Source organism: Bos javanicus, chromosome 4, assembly GCF_032452875.1.
Source record: "Bos javanicus breed banteng chromosome 4, ARS-OSU_banteng_1.0, whole genome shotgun sequence".
Classification (NCBI taxonomy): Eukaryota; Metazoa; Chordata; class Mammalia; order Artiodactyla; family Bovidae; genus Bos; species Bos javanicus.
In genome coordinates, this window is record NC_083871.1 from 37366482 (window position 1) to 37373172 (window position 6691).

Genomic DNA, 6691 nt, shown 5'->3' on the forward strand with positions numbered 1-6691 from the left:
CAGTATTGATCATTATTATACAAACTGAGTAAATTATTTAATATCTATTGCACTTTTAAAAACATGAGTTAGATCTGTAGATACTGACCTGAAAAGCAAGTAATTACAAGATGTTTAGAGGAGAAAAGTGCAAATTGTGTTTTCATGTGTCTTGTTAGATGCCATTTTCTAAGAACAAGGTGGGGTTGCAGCAGGCAGTGGCAATATGTAATGGTGTGTATAGCTACAATTTAAGAACAAATTTATGCTATCTAAGTTTTAAGTCAAATCACATATAAAAATACCTAAACATCTGGCTTGGTTTAACACTCTATATTGCTGTCACGCAGACATTTTGTTTAAGTATTTAATGTTTCAGACAGAAGAAACACAGGAGTAAATTATTCACTTTGAGTTTACTGATTTTAAAGAGGAAAGTTCAAGTTCTAAAATAAGTAATAGGTGACTAGAAGTACTTCCTAAATTTCAACTCCCCTGCTAATATCCAGAAAAATTAATATACTTCCATTCACCAATATCTCTGATCAGAAAGGAAGCAGTGAAATAAGAGAGAATTTGATGTACAGTCCAGAGACAAATTGATAGTATGATTCCTGTTTGTGAAGTTATCTTTTTATCATTTCTAGAGTCATTAAATGGGATATATTCATAAGCAAATTCATGGTAACTATATATGCTATTTTTCAAATAAATGAAATGGACTGACTGTTCCCCTCAAAATCCATGTATTGAAGGCCTGAGCCCCTAATATGACTGTATATGGAGACAGAGCCTTTAAGGAAGTCATTAAGGTTAAATGAGGTCATAAGGTTAGGCTGAAATCCAGTATAACTGATGACTTTATAAGAAGAGAAAGAAAGAGACAGCAGGGATGTACATAAACAGAACAAAGGCCATATGAGGACAAAAGAAGAAGCCAAGGAGAGAGACCTCCAGAGAAATTAAACCTTCCAACACCTGGATCTTAGACTTTTAGCCTTCAAAACAGTGAGAAAATTAATATCTGTTATTTAAGCCACCCACTCTGTGGGATTTTGTTATGGCAGCCCTAACAGACATGTAGACATATATAATATACTATATAATAAAACCTGTTACATATGTTATTATACAATATACAATTGTTACACACACACACACACACATATACATCTGCTGCTGCTGCTGCTAAGTCGCTTCAGTCGTGTCTGACTCTGTGCAACCCCATAGATGGCAGCCCACAAGGCTCCCCTGCTCCTGGGATTCTCCAGGCAAGAACACTGGAGTGGGTTGCCATTTCCTTCTCCAATGCAGGAAAGTGAAAAGTGAAAGTGAGGTCACTCAGTCGTGTCCGACTCTTCACGACCCCATGGACTGCAGCCTACCAGGCTCCTCCGACCATGGGATTTTCCAGGCAAGAGTACTGGAGTGGGTTGCCATTGCCTTCTCCATACATCTGCTAGGATTGCCTTAATGAAATACCAAGGTGGCCTAAAGAAATTTATTTTGTCACCATTCTGGAGACTGCAAAGTATAAGATCAAGCTAATATGTTTTATATTTATATAAAAACTCAGAAGTGTGTAAGGTTACATAGAACCATCTAACCATATTTGTTATAAGGTACAGTGTGATATTCAGGTGGAAATTTGTACCCTAACCCATAACATCAAGAAAATGTTAAGATACATTGTACATAGAATTTGGATGTTCATGCCGTGAAAGAGGCCAACATTATACAATTATTTTCCTTATCTTCCTTCATCCACATCATGTTCTTTCAGCCACATCTGTTGTGAATGGAGAGAATGTTTGCTACAAATGATCATAGATTTATGGTCCTAGAAAAACTGAGAGGTCTACCAGGAGGCCAAGTCATTTAACCAGCTGTTCCTGGATCATGTTTTATTATTTAGGATTAGACCATGATGATACAAAGCCATTTAACAAGTCACTGGATCCTCAAGGAAAGTGGAAACTAGCTTAAATGATCATGAATCAACCACTCTAATAAGGAATTAAATTGCTTTGGAAAATCTACTTGGAAATCCTCACTGGGGATAGTTATAAGGGAAAAACCACATGGCAGAATGACATTTTTGACAAGGACCCACGACAGATCATTTTTCCTGAAGAAATATTTTAGAAAGCAGTAAGTTTACCTAGAGCAAGAAAACATGATTATAGTAAAAAAAGCACTAGACAGAGAAATTCAGCATGTGAAAACTTGTATCTCTAGATCATGCAAGCTCCGTAAGGGTGATATCACCCCTGGTATAGGAGCGGGAGCAGTTGATTCTTGGGGAAAGTGAAAAAACTTTAGAAACTGTAGTGGTTCGTGGCCCTCCAAAGGACCATAGTATATGAACAGACTTATACAGTATTATCTGTAGTATTACAATTTCATGGTGGTAGGGGGAGGAGCAATTAGGAAAAAGTAGGCTACAAATGTTCCTTAGAGAAGTGATTGTTTAAAAAAAAATCAGTTAAGAAATGTTGCTCTAAGTAAATTGTACCATGTATGTATGAAGATAAAGACTGAAAGGGCTGGACCTGTCAGCTCCCAGCCTTTTGAAAAGGAAACTTGACTACCCTGAACTCACAGCTGACCAAATTCCCAACCTGATATCTCCAAACACTGCCGAATCTTTCAGAGTTATAGAAGGCATATATTCTCTTGGTTACCTCTACCTCCTTCGTTGTTGCTTCTCTTAGTCACTGTTCACTCCTATATCAACCAAAATGTGGATAGAGCTGCCTCACAAGATTCTGCAAAATAGTATGAACATATTTTTAATATGCACAAGCGTTTGTGAGTCTGGTAGATTTTAGTCCAAATCTGGTCATAATAGACAAGATCACAGAGTTTAGTGGACAGCAAACCACATTAATATGTATATCCTATCAGTTTGTTTCTTTTGAGGACTCTAATACATCATCACTTGTTCCAAAATGACTTCTGTAACATTTCTAGGTGACTTCAATATCCATATAGGTTATGCTTTTATTTCTTCAGGTTTTGAGTCCCGTCATCTTTTTCTCTCCAGATAATCTTCCTCAAGCAACTTCAGTCACTTACTTCAACAGTCATAAACTGGGCTTGTAATTACCAGTAGCTGTATCCTTTCTATAGTTTTAATTCCAAGTATTTTCAGTTTCTGACCATCTCCTCTTTCCATTTCTCTTCTGATATCCTGACTGCAAAAATACTGAGATCTCCATCTCACTGATACTCTTACCGTTTCACTTTCCCTCACCCCTCTCCATGCGTTCTCTGGCCTTCTAATCCAATTTATATTCCATAGCAATCATTGTCATATTTTCCTGGCAGAAAAATTTTAACTCCTCATCTCATGTTTGTAAAAGACAAACAAAAACCTCATTAAAATAGAGTTGGGAGACCAGAAGGGGGAGCTCTCATGCCCTGTGAGATAGCAGAGCCCAACAGGAAGGGGAAAGTTTCTTAGCAAGAACTTAGTGGAAAACCATGAACTCTTTGTTTGCTTTCTTGTTTATAAAAGTATTCTCCTTCCCTTGCTGTGGGCAGACTTACTGTGCCTCCCTGTGGCTGCAGACCCTGTATTGCAATTTCCTATTGATTCTAAAAAAATTATCTTCACTGGAAAAATAACTGGAAGTCTGTTCTTTTCAGATCAATAGGTCCTACCATCCCTATTAACAAGGAAAAGTACAAGCCTGGTTAAAGATAACTTTCTTCTTTCTCTATGCTTGTACTAGCAGAGCTAAATATGCCTGTAAAAAAAAACACAACTAATGATAAATCATCTCATTTTAAATTGATGACCATTATCCTGGAGAAGGCCTTTTTCCTGCCTGTTAATTCCACTTTTTTTTTTTTTCCATTTCGTTATATTATCTGTTCTGTTACAACTTACACTTCCTTTCCATTTACCATCCTCTGACGATGATCTTGCTTTCTACTGAGAATGTTGAAATTCAAGAGGGAAATTTCTTTGTTTTTTACTCCCAAATCTAGCCCTTTACTACATGTGTATCCCTGTATTTTGCCTTTCTTCGATTACCGTGGGTAGTTTATCCTAATCTTTGAGGATGAATTTTCTTCATTTCTATACTCTTATTGCTTTCCATCCACAAAGGATGTGACCCAAAATGAAGGACTGTAATTTTCACGAGTATTTCCTTTTTTATGAATGTATTAGTATGTAAATATATATACAAATATTAAGCAAATATCTTTGTTTCTTTTCCTCTTTTACTCCTAAATCACGTATATTGACTTTATAACAACTTTAATTATTGTTAATCTTACATCAGACTTCAAACTATGCAATATCAAGATATGAGTAAACCTTATTCAAGGACTTTATGTCCCCTTCTAGGGAAGGGATTAGTGCATTTTCAGTTGTAAGCAGGATAGTCGTATCATGTTAGATAGAATTATGACTTTGTTAATGTCTTTATTTCAGGAGCATGCATGGTTTAAGGAGGTGCATATAGGCAATATGCTGACAGGGATGGACTTGTGATTGTATGTGTTGACCGAGGGATGACCAGACGGCCCATAAAATATTATTTATCTGCGTGTCTGTATTTCTGAAAGAGAGCATTTGAATTAGTGAACATAGTAAAAGAGATCCACTCACTGACATGAGCAGGCATTATTCAATCCACTGAAGGCCTAAAAGAAAAAAAAAAAAAAAAGAGTGGAGGAAGGGTAAATTATCCTTCTTGAGCTGTGATGTCCCTTTCCTTCTGCCCTTGGACATCAGAGCTCCTGGTTCTTGTATTAAATACTTTTGGACTCCAGAACTTATACCAGCTGTCCTTACTTTGCTCTTAGAATATTGAACTTGAACTAAGTTTTATCACCATCTTTCTCGGTTCTCCAGCTTGCAGATGACAGAGTCTGGAACTTCTTAGCTTCCATAACTGTGTGAATCAATTTCTAAAATAAATCTTTATCTGTCCATATCTCTTTCTCCTTCTCTCAGATAGATAGATAAATCTGTATATGGATAAGGAAGGTTTATTATATATACTGTAAATATACTATACTATATATAAATATTTTACATTTATATTGTTGTTGTTGCATATACATTGCTGTTGTTGTTCAGTTGCCCAGTCCTGTCCGACTCTTTGCAGCCCTATGGACTGCAGCATGCCAGGCCTCTCTGACCCTCACCATCTCCCAGAGTTTGCTCAAGTTCATATTCATTGCATCAGTGATGGCATCCATCCTCTGATGCCCTCTTCTCTCTGCCCTCGATCTTTCCCAGCATCAGGGACTTTTCCAATGAGTCATCTCTTCATATCAGATGACCTAAATATTGGAGCTTCAGTATCAGTCCTTCCAGTGAAATATTCAGGATTGGTCTCCCTTAACATTGAGTGGTTTGATCTCTTGGCCATCCAGTAGACTTGCAGGAGTCTTCTCCAGTACCATAGTTCAAAGGCATCAATTCTTTTGTGCTCTGCCTTCTTTACGGTCCAGCTCTCACAACCATACATGACCCCTGGGAAGACCATAGCCTAGACTATATAGACCTTTGTTGGTAGAGTAATGTCGCTGCTTTTCAACACATTGCCTAGGCTTGTCATTGCTTTCCTGCCAAGAAGCAATCATCTTCTGATTTCATGTCTGCTGTCACCCTCCACAGTGATTTTGGAGCCCAAGAAGAGAATATCTGTCACTACTTCCACCTTTTCCCCTTCTATTTGCCATGCAGCCCCATTGCTAACTTAGCAATGGGGCCAGATGCCATGATCTTAGTTTTTTAAATATTTGGTCTTAAGCTGGCTTTTTCACTCTCCTCCTTCACCCTCATCAAGAGGTTCTTAGTTCCTCTTTGCTTTCTGTCATTAGAGTGGTATCATCTGCATATCTGAGCTTGTTGATGTTTCTCCCGCCTATCTTGAGTCCAGCCTGTAACTCATCCAGGCCTGCATTTCTCATGATGTGCTCAGCATATAGGCTAGACATACAGGTGACAGCAGACAACCTTGTCATTCTCCTTTCTCGATCTTGAACGAATCAGTTGTTCCATAGAGGGTTCATGTATATCCTTTTGGCCCTGTTTCTCTTGAGAATCCTGACTAATACATATAACTAGGTTAAAAAAAAATTATCCCCAAGATTATTGTAAAATAACCATTTATTACACCTAATGACTCAATGGATTCAAAATTTAGACAATGCATAGCAAAGATAACTTGTCTGTACTCCAAAATGTCTGAGGCTTCAAATGGAAGTCCTGAAGGTTATATACTAGAAATATCTGCAAATTTATTGATGCTAATCAACAAATGGGGAGACTTAGGCCCTCAATATATGGCTCTCTTCTTGTGGTTTTCCCAGAAAAGATAGGTTGAGCTCCCTCACAGTGGAGTGGCTGGCTACCCCAGATGATGTATGCCAAAAAGAGCAAGGAAGGTAGAATCCATATCCTTTTTAAGACCTAACCTCAAAACTCACACAATGTAACTTCCACTAACTATCTTTGTTGAACAGTTTTAAAACTCCTACCACACTTAAAAGGAGGGAATACAAACCCATTTCTTCATGGAAGAAGTATCAAAGTTACATTGTAAGAAAAGCAGATGAGATGAAAATCACAGTTGTATCAGTTAGAAAATACAGTCAACACATTTGCCTGTGTGGGTATTATCAAGATTTTCCTTGTTCTCTGCCTGTATACTGATGAATCCAGCCTAGTGTTCTTATTTTCTGT